Below are 8,741 nucleotides of genomic sequence, written 5' to 3'. Positions count from 1 at the left end.
CCCCTCCTGTGAGTCTAGTTTTAGATTCCGATGCTTCACTTAAGGTTTACTGTATCCCTTGGAATTTCGTATTGACGATGAAACAAGGAAATTGCATCCGAATTTATTACAAAAGGCACAATGCCGACATAAGTACAAAAAGACTGACACTCTAACTTTCTATAATTTGAACCACTCCTGTGAGTCCAGTTTTAGATTCCGATGCTTCACTTCAGGTTTCCTGTATCCCTGGGACCTTCTTAATGACGATGAAACACAGAAATTGCATCCGAATTTAATACAAAACGCACATTGCCGACATAAGTACAAGATCACTGACACTCTAACTTAATATGATTTGAACCTCTCCTGTGAGTTCAGTTTTAGATTCCGATGCTTCACTTCAGGTTTACTGTATCCCTTGGACCTTCTTATTGACGATGAAACACAGAAATTGCATCCGAAATTAATACAAAAGCACAATGCCGACTTAAGTACAAGAGGACTGACACTCTAACTTTCCATGATTCGAACCTCTCCTGTGAGTCCAGTTTTAGATTGCGATGCTTCACTTCAGGTTTACTGTATGCCTGCGACATTCTTAATGTCGATGAAACACAGTAATTGCATCCGAATTTAATACACAAGGCACAATGCCGACTTAAGTACAAGAGGGCTGACACTCTAACTTTCCATGATTTGAACCTCTCCAGTGAATCCAGTTTTATATTCCGATGCTTCACTTCAGGTTTACTGTATGCCTGCGACCTTCTTAATGTCGATGAAACACAGTAATTGCATCCGAATTTAATACACAAGGCACAATGCCGACTTAAGTACAAGAGGGCCGACACTCTAACTGTCCATGATTTGAACCTTTCCTGTGAATCCAGTTTTAGATTCCGATGCTTCACTTCAAATTTTCTGTATACCTTGGACCTTCGTTTTGACGATGAAACACAGAAACTGCATCGGAATTAAATTCAAAAGGCACAGTGCCGACTTAAGTACAAGAGGACTGACACTCTAACTTTCTATGATTTGAAACTCTCCTGTGAGTCCAGTTTTAGATTCTGATGCTTCCCTTCAGGTTTACTGTATCCCTTGTACCTTCTTAATGACGATGAAACACAGAAATTGCATCCGAATTTAATACAAAAGGCACAATGCCGACTTAAGTACAAGAGGACTGACACTCTAACTTTCTATGATTTGAACCTCTCCTGTGAGTCCAGTTTTAGATTCCGATGCTTCGATTCTGGTTTACTGTATACCTTGGACCTTCTTATTGACGTTGAAACACAGAAATTGCATCGTAATTAAATTTAAAAGGCACAATGCGGACTCAACTACAAGAGGACGAACACTCCAACTTTCTATGATTTGAACCTCTCCTGTGAGTCCAGTTTTAGATTCCGATGCATCACTTCAGGTTTACTGTATCCCTGGGACCTTCTTAATGACGATGAAACACAGAAATTGCATCCAAATTTAATACAAAAGGCACAATGCCGACTTAAGTACAAGAGGACTGACACTCTAACTTTCTATGATTTGAACTTCTCCTGTGGGTTTAGTTTTAGATTCCGATCCTTCACTTCAGGTTTACTGTATCCCTGGGACCTTCTTAATGACGATGTAACACAGAAATTGAATGCGAATTTAATACAAAAGTCATAATGCCGACTTAAGCACAAGAGGACTGACGCTATACCTTTCTATGAATGAACCTCTCCTGTGAGTCTAGTTTTAGATTCCGATGTTTCTCTTCAGGTTTACTGTGTCCCTTGGACCTTCTTATTGACGATGAAACACAGAAATTGCATCGAACTTAAATTCAAAATTCACAATGCCGACTTAAGTACAAGAGGACTGACACTCTAACTTTCTATGATTTGAACCTCTCCTGTGAATCCAGTTTTAAATTCCGATGCTTCACTTCAGGTTTACTGTATACCTTGGACCTTCGTATTGACGATGAAGCACAGAAATTGCATCGGAATGGAAATCAAATGGCACAGTGCCGAGTTAAGTACAAGAGGAATGACACTCTAACTTACTATGATTTGAACCTCTCCTGTGAGTCCAGTTTTAGATTCCGATGCTTCACTTTAGGTTTACTGTATCCCTTAGACCTTCTTATTGACGATGAGGCACAGAAATTGCATCGGAATTAAATTCAAAAGGCACAATGCCGACTTAAGTACAAGAGGACTGACACTCTAACTTTGTATGATTTGGACCTCCGCTGTGGGTCCAGTTTTAGATTCCGATGCTTCACTTCAATTTTACTGTATACCCTGCAACTTCTTGTCGACTATGAAGCACAGAAATTGCATCGGAATTAAATTTAAAAGGCACAATGCCGACTTAAGTACAAGAGGACTGACACTCTAACTTTCTATGATTTGAAATTCTCCTGTGAGTCCAGTTTTAGATTACGATGCTACACTTCAGGTTTACTGTATACCTTGGAACTTCTCATTGACGATGAAACACAGAAATTGCATCGGAATTAAATTCAAAAGGCACAATGCCGATTTAAGTACAAGAGGAGTGACACTCTAACTTTCTATGATTTGAATCTCTCCTGTGAGTCCAGTTCTAGATTCCGATGCTCCACTTCAGGTTTACTGTATCCCTTGGACCTTCTTATTGACGATGAAACACAGAAACTGCATCCGAATTTATTACGAAATGCACAATGCCGACGTAGTACATAAAGACTGACACTCTAACTTTCTATGATTTGAACCTCTCCTGTGAGTCCAGTTTTAGATTCCGATGCTTCACTTCAGGTTTTCTGTATACCTTAGACCTTCTTATTGGCGATGAGGCACAGAAATTGCAACGGAATTAAATTTAAAAGGCACAATGCCGACTTAAGTACAAGAGGTCTGACACTTAAATTTTCTTTGATTTTAACCCCTCCTGTGAGTCTAGTTTTAGATTCCGATGCTTCACCTCAGGTTTACTGTATCCCTTGGACATTCGTATTGACGATGAGACAAGGAAATTGCATCCGAATTTATTACAAAAGGCACAATGCCGACATAAGTACAAAAAGACTGACACTCTAACTTTCTATAATTTGAACCTCTCCTGTGAGTCCAGTTTTAGATTCCGATGCTTCACTTCAGGTTTCCTGTATCCCTGGGACCTTCTTAATGACGATGAAACACAGAAATTGCATCCGAATTTAATACATAACGCACATTGCCGACATAAGTACAAGAGCACTGACACTCTAACTTAATATGATTTGAACCTCTCCTGTGAGTTCAGTTTTAGATTCCGATGCTTCACTTCAGGTTTACTGTATCCCTTGGACCTTCTTATTGACGATGAAACACAGAAATTGCATCCGAAATTAATACAAAAGGCACAATGCCGACTTAAGTGCAAGAGGACTGACACTCTAACTTTCCATGATTCGAACCTCTCCTGTGAGTCCAGTTTTAGATTCCGATGCTTCACTTCAGGTTTACTGTATGCCTGCGACCTTCTTAATGTCGATGAAACACAGTAATTGCATCCGAATTTAATACACATGGCACAATGCCGACTTAAGTACAAGAGGGCTGACACTCTAACTTTCCATGATTTGAACCTCTCCTCTGAATCCAGTTTTAGATTCCGATTCTTCACTTCAGGTTTACTGTATACCTTGGACCTTCTTATTGACGTTGAAACACAGAAATTGTATCGTAATTAAATTCAAAAGGCACAATGCCGACTCAACTACAAGAGGACGAACACTCCAACTTTCTATGATTTGAACCTCTCCTGTGAGTCCAGTTTTAGATTCCGATGCTTCACTTCAGGTTTACTGTATCCCTGGGACCTTCTTAATGACGATGAAACACAGAAATTGCTTTCAAATTTAATACAAAAGGCACAATGCCGACTTAAGTACAAGAGGACAGACACTCTAACTTTCTATGATTTGAACCTCTCCTGTGGGTCCAGTTTTAGATTCCGATGCTTCACTTCAGGTTTACTGTATACCTTGGACCTTCTTATTGACGATGAAACACAGAAACTGCATCCGAATTTAATACAAAAGGCACAATGCCGACTAAAGTACAAGAGGACTGACACTCTAACTTTCAATGATTTGAACCTCTCCTGTGAGTCCAGTTTTAGATTCCGATGCTACACTTCTGGTTTACTGTATACCTTGGACCTTCTTATTGACGATGAAGCACAGAAATTGCATCGGAATTGAAATCAAATGGCACAGTGCCGAGTTAAGTACAAGAGGAATGACACTCTAACTTACTATGATTTGAACCTCTCCTGTGAGTCCAGTTTTAGATTCCGATGCTTCACTTCAGGTTTACTGTATCCCTTAGACCTTCTTATTGACGATGAAGCACAGAAATTGCATCGGAATTGAGTTCAAAAGGCACAATGCCGACTTAAGTACAAGAGGACTGACACACTATCTTTCTATGATTTGAACCTCTCCTGCGAGTCCAGTATTGGATTCCGATGCTTCACTTCAGGTTCACTGTGTACCTTGTACCTTCTTATTGACGATGAAACACAGAAACAGCATCAGAATTAAATTCAAAATGCACAGTGCCGACTTAAGTACAAGAGGACTGACACTCTAACTTTCAATGATTTGAACGTCTCCTGTGAGTCCAGTTTTAGATTCCGATGCTACACTTCTGGTTTACTGTGTCCCTTGGACCTTCTTATTGACGATGAAACACAGAAATTGCATCGAACTTAAATTCAAAATTCACAATGCCGACTTAAGTACAAGAGGACTGACACTCTAACTTCCTATGATTTGAACCTCTCCTGTGAATCCAGTTCTAGATTCCGATGCTTCACTTCAGGTTTACTGTATACCTTGGACCTTCGTATTGACGATGAAGCACAGAAATTGCATCGGAATTGAAATCAAATGGCACAGTGCCGAGTTAAGTACAAGAGGAATGACACTCTAACTTACTATGATTTGAACCTCTCCTGTGAGTCCAGTTTTAGATTCCGATGCTTCACTTCAGGTTTACTGTATCCCTTAGACCTTCTTATTGACGATGAGGCACAGAAATTGCATCGGAATTAAATTCAAAAGGCACAATGCCGACCTAAGTACAAGAGGACTGACACTCTAACTTTGTACGATTTGGACCTCCGCTGTGAGTCCAGTTTTAGATTCCGATGCTTCACTTCAATTTTACTGTATACCCTGCAACTTCTTGTCGACTATGAAGCGCAGAAATTGCATCGGAATTAAATTTAAAAGTCACAATGCCGACTTAAGTACAAGAGGACTGACACTCTAACTTTCTATGATTTGAAATTCTCCTGTGAGTCCAGTTTTAGATTCCGATGCTACACTTCAGGTTTACTGTATACCTTGAAACTTCTCATTGACGATGAAACACAGAAATTGCATCGGAATTAAATTCAAAAGGCACAATGCCGATTTAAGTACAAGAGGAGTGACACTCTAACTTTCTATGATTTGAATCTCTCCTGTGAGTCCAGTTTTAGATTCCGATGCTCCACTTCAGGTTTACTGTATCCCTTGGACCTTCTTATTGACGATGAAACACAGAAACTGCATCCGAATTTATTACGAAAAGCACAATGCCGACGTAGTACATAAAGACTGACACTCTAACTTTCTATGATTTGAACCTCTCCTGTGAGTCCGGTTTTAGATTCCGATGCTTCACTTCAGGTTTACTGTATACCTTAGACCTTCTTATTGGCGATGAGGCACAGAGATTGCAACGGAATTAAATTTAAAAGGCACAATGCCGACTTAAGTACAAGAGGTCTGACACTTAAATTTTCTTTGATTTTAACCCCTCCTGTGAGTCTAGTTTTAGATTCCGATGCTTCACCTCAGGTTTACTGTATCCCTTGGACATTCGTATTGACGATGAAACAAGGAAATTGCATCCGAATTTATTACAAAAGGCACAATGCCGACATAAGTACAAAAAGACTGACACTCTAACTTTCTATAATTTGAACCTCTCCTGTGAGTCCAGTTTTAGATTCCGATGCTTCACTTCAGGTATCCTGCATCCCTGGGACCTTCTTAATGACGATGAAACACAGAAATTGCATCCGAATTTAATACAAAACGCACATTGCCGACATAAGTACAAGAGCACTGACACTCTAACTTAATATGATTTGAACCTCTCCTGTGAGTTCAGTTTTAGATTCCGATGCTTCACTTCAGGTTTACTGTATCCCTTGGACCTTCTTATTGACGATGAAACACAGAAATTGCATCCGAAATTAATACAAAAGGCACAATGCCGACTTAAGTGCAAGAGGACTGACACTCTAACTTTCCATGATTCGAACCTCTCCTGTGAGTCCAGTTTTCGATTCCGATGCTTCACTTCAGGTTTACTGTATGCCTGCGACCTTCTTAATGTCGATGAAACACAGTAATTGCATCCGAATTTAATACACAAGGCACAATGCCGACTTAAGTACAAGAGGGCTGACACTCTAACTTTCCATGATTTGAACCTCTCCTCTGAATCCAGTTTTAAATTCCGATGCTTCACTTCACGTTTACTGTATACCTTGGACCTTCGTTTTGACGATGAAACACAGAAATTGCATCGGAATTAAATTCAAAAGGCACAGTGCCGAATTAAGTACAAGAGGACTGACACTCTAACTTTCTATGATTTGAAACTCTCCTGTGAGTCCAGTTTTAGATTCCGATGCTTCCCTTCAGGTTTACTGTATCCCTGGGACCTTCTTAATGACGATGAAACACAGAAATTGCATCCGAATTTAATACAAAAGGCACAATGCCGACTTAAGTACAAGAGGACTGACACTCTAACTTTCTATGATTTGAACCTCTCCTGTGAGTTCAGTTTTAGATTCTGATGCTTCGATTCTGGTTTACTGTATACCTTGGACCTTCTTATTGACTTTGAAACACAGAAATTGCATCATAATTAAATTCAAAAGGCACAATGCCGACTGAACTACAAGAGGACGAACACTCCAACTTTCTATGATGAACCTCTCCTGTGAGTCCAGTTTAAGATTCCGATGCTTCACTTCAGGTTTACTGTATCCCTGGGACCTTCTTAATGACGATGAAACACAGAAATTGCATTCAAATTTAATACAAAAGGCACAATGCCGACTTAAGTACAAGAGGACTGACACTCTAACTTTCTATGATTTGAACCTCTCCTGTGGGTCCAGTTTTAGATTCCGATGCTTCACTTCAGGTTTACTGTATACCTTGGACCTTCTTATTGACGATGAAACACAGAAACTGCATCCGAATTTAATACAAAAGGCACAATGCCGACTAAAGTACAAGAGGACTGACACTCTAACTTTCAATGATTTGAACCTCTCCTGTGAGTCCAGTTTTAGATTCCGATGCTACACTTCTGGTTTACTGTATACCTTGGATCTTCTTATTGACGATGAAGCACTGAAATTGCATCGGAACTGAATTCAAAAGGCACAATTCCGACTTAACTACAAGAGGACTGACACTCTAACTTTTTATGATTGACCTCTCCTGTGGGTCGAGTTTTAGATTGCGATGCTTTACTTCAGGTTTACTGTATCCCTGTGACCTTCTCATTGACGATGAAACACAGAATCTGCATCTGAATTTATTACAAAAGGCACAATGCCGACATAAGTACAAAAAGACTGACACTCTAACTTTCTATAATTTGAACCTCTCCTGTGAGTCCAGTTTTAGATTCCGATGCTTCACTTCAGGTATCCTGCATCCCTGGGACCTTCTTAATGACGATGAAACACAGAAATTGCATCCGAATTTAATACAAAACGCACATTGCCGACATAAGTACAAGAGCACTGACACTCTAACTTAATATGATTTGAACCTCTCCTGTGAGTTCAGTTTTAGATTCCGATGCTTCACTTCAGGTTTACTGTATCCCTTGGACCTTCTTATTGACGATGAAACACAGAAATTGCATCCGAAATTAATACAAAAGGCACAATGCCGACTTAAGTGCAAGAGGACTGACACTCTAACTTTCCATGATTCGAACCTCTCCTGTGAGTCCAGTTTTCGATTCCGATGCTTCACTTCAGGTTTACTGTATGCCTGCGACCTTCTTAATGTCGATGAAACACAGTAATTGCATCCGAATTTAATACACAAGGCACAATGCCGACTTAAGTACAAGAGGGCTGACACTCTAACTTTCCATGATTTGAACCTCTCCTCTGAATCCAGTTTTAAATTCCGATGCTTCACTTCACGTTTACTGTATACCTTGGACCTTCGTTTTGACGATGAAACACCGAAATTGCATCGGAATTAAATTCAAAAGGCACAGTGCCGAATTAAGTACAAGAGGACTGACACTCTAACTTTCTATGATTTGAAACTCTCCTGTGAGTCCAGTTTTAGATTCCGATGCTTCCCTTCAGGTTTACTGTATCCCTGGGACCTTCTTAATGACGATGAAACACAGAAATTGCATCCGAATTTAATACAAAAGGCACAATGCCGACTTAAGTACAAGAGGACTGACACTCTAACTTTCTATGATTTGAACCTCTCCTGTGAGTTCAGTTTTAGATTCTGATGCTTCGATTCTGGTTTACTGTATACCTTGGACCTTCTTATTGACGTTGAAACACAGAAATTGCATCGTAATTAAATTCAAAAGGCACAATGCCGACTGAACTACAAGAGGACGAACACTCCAACTTTCTATGATGAACCTCTCCTGTGAGTCCAGTTTAAGATTCCG

Source organism: Schistocerca serialis, chromosome 12 (assembly GCF_023864345.2).
Source record: "Schistocerca serialis cubense isolate TAMUIC-IGC-003099 chromosome 12, iqSchSeri2.2, whole genome shotgun sequence".
Lineage (NCBI taxonomy): Eukaryota > Metazoa > Arthropoda > Insecta > Orthoptera > Acrididae > Schistocerca > Schistocerca serialis.
This window is presented reverse-complemented; position numbering follows the sequence as displayed.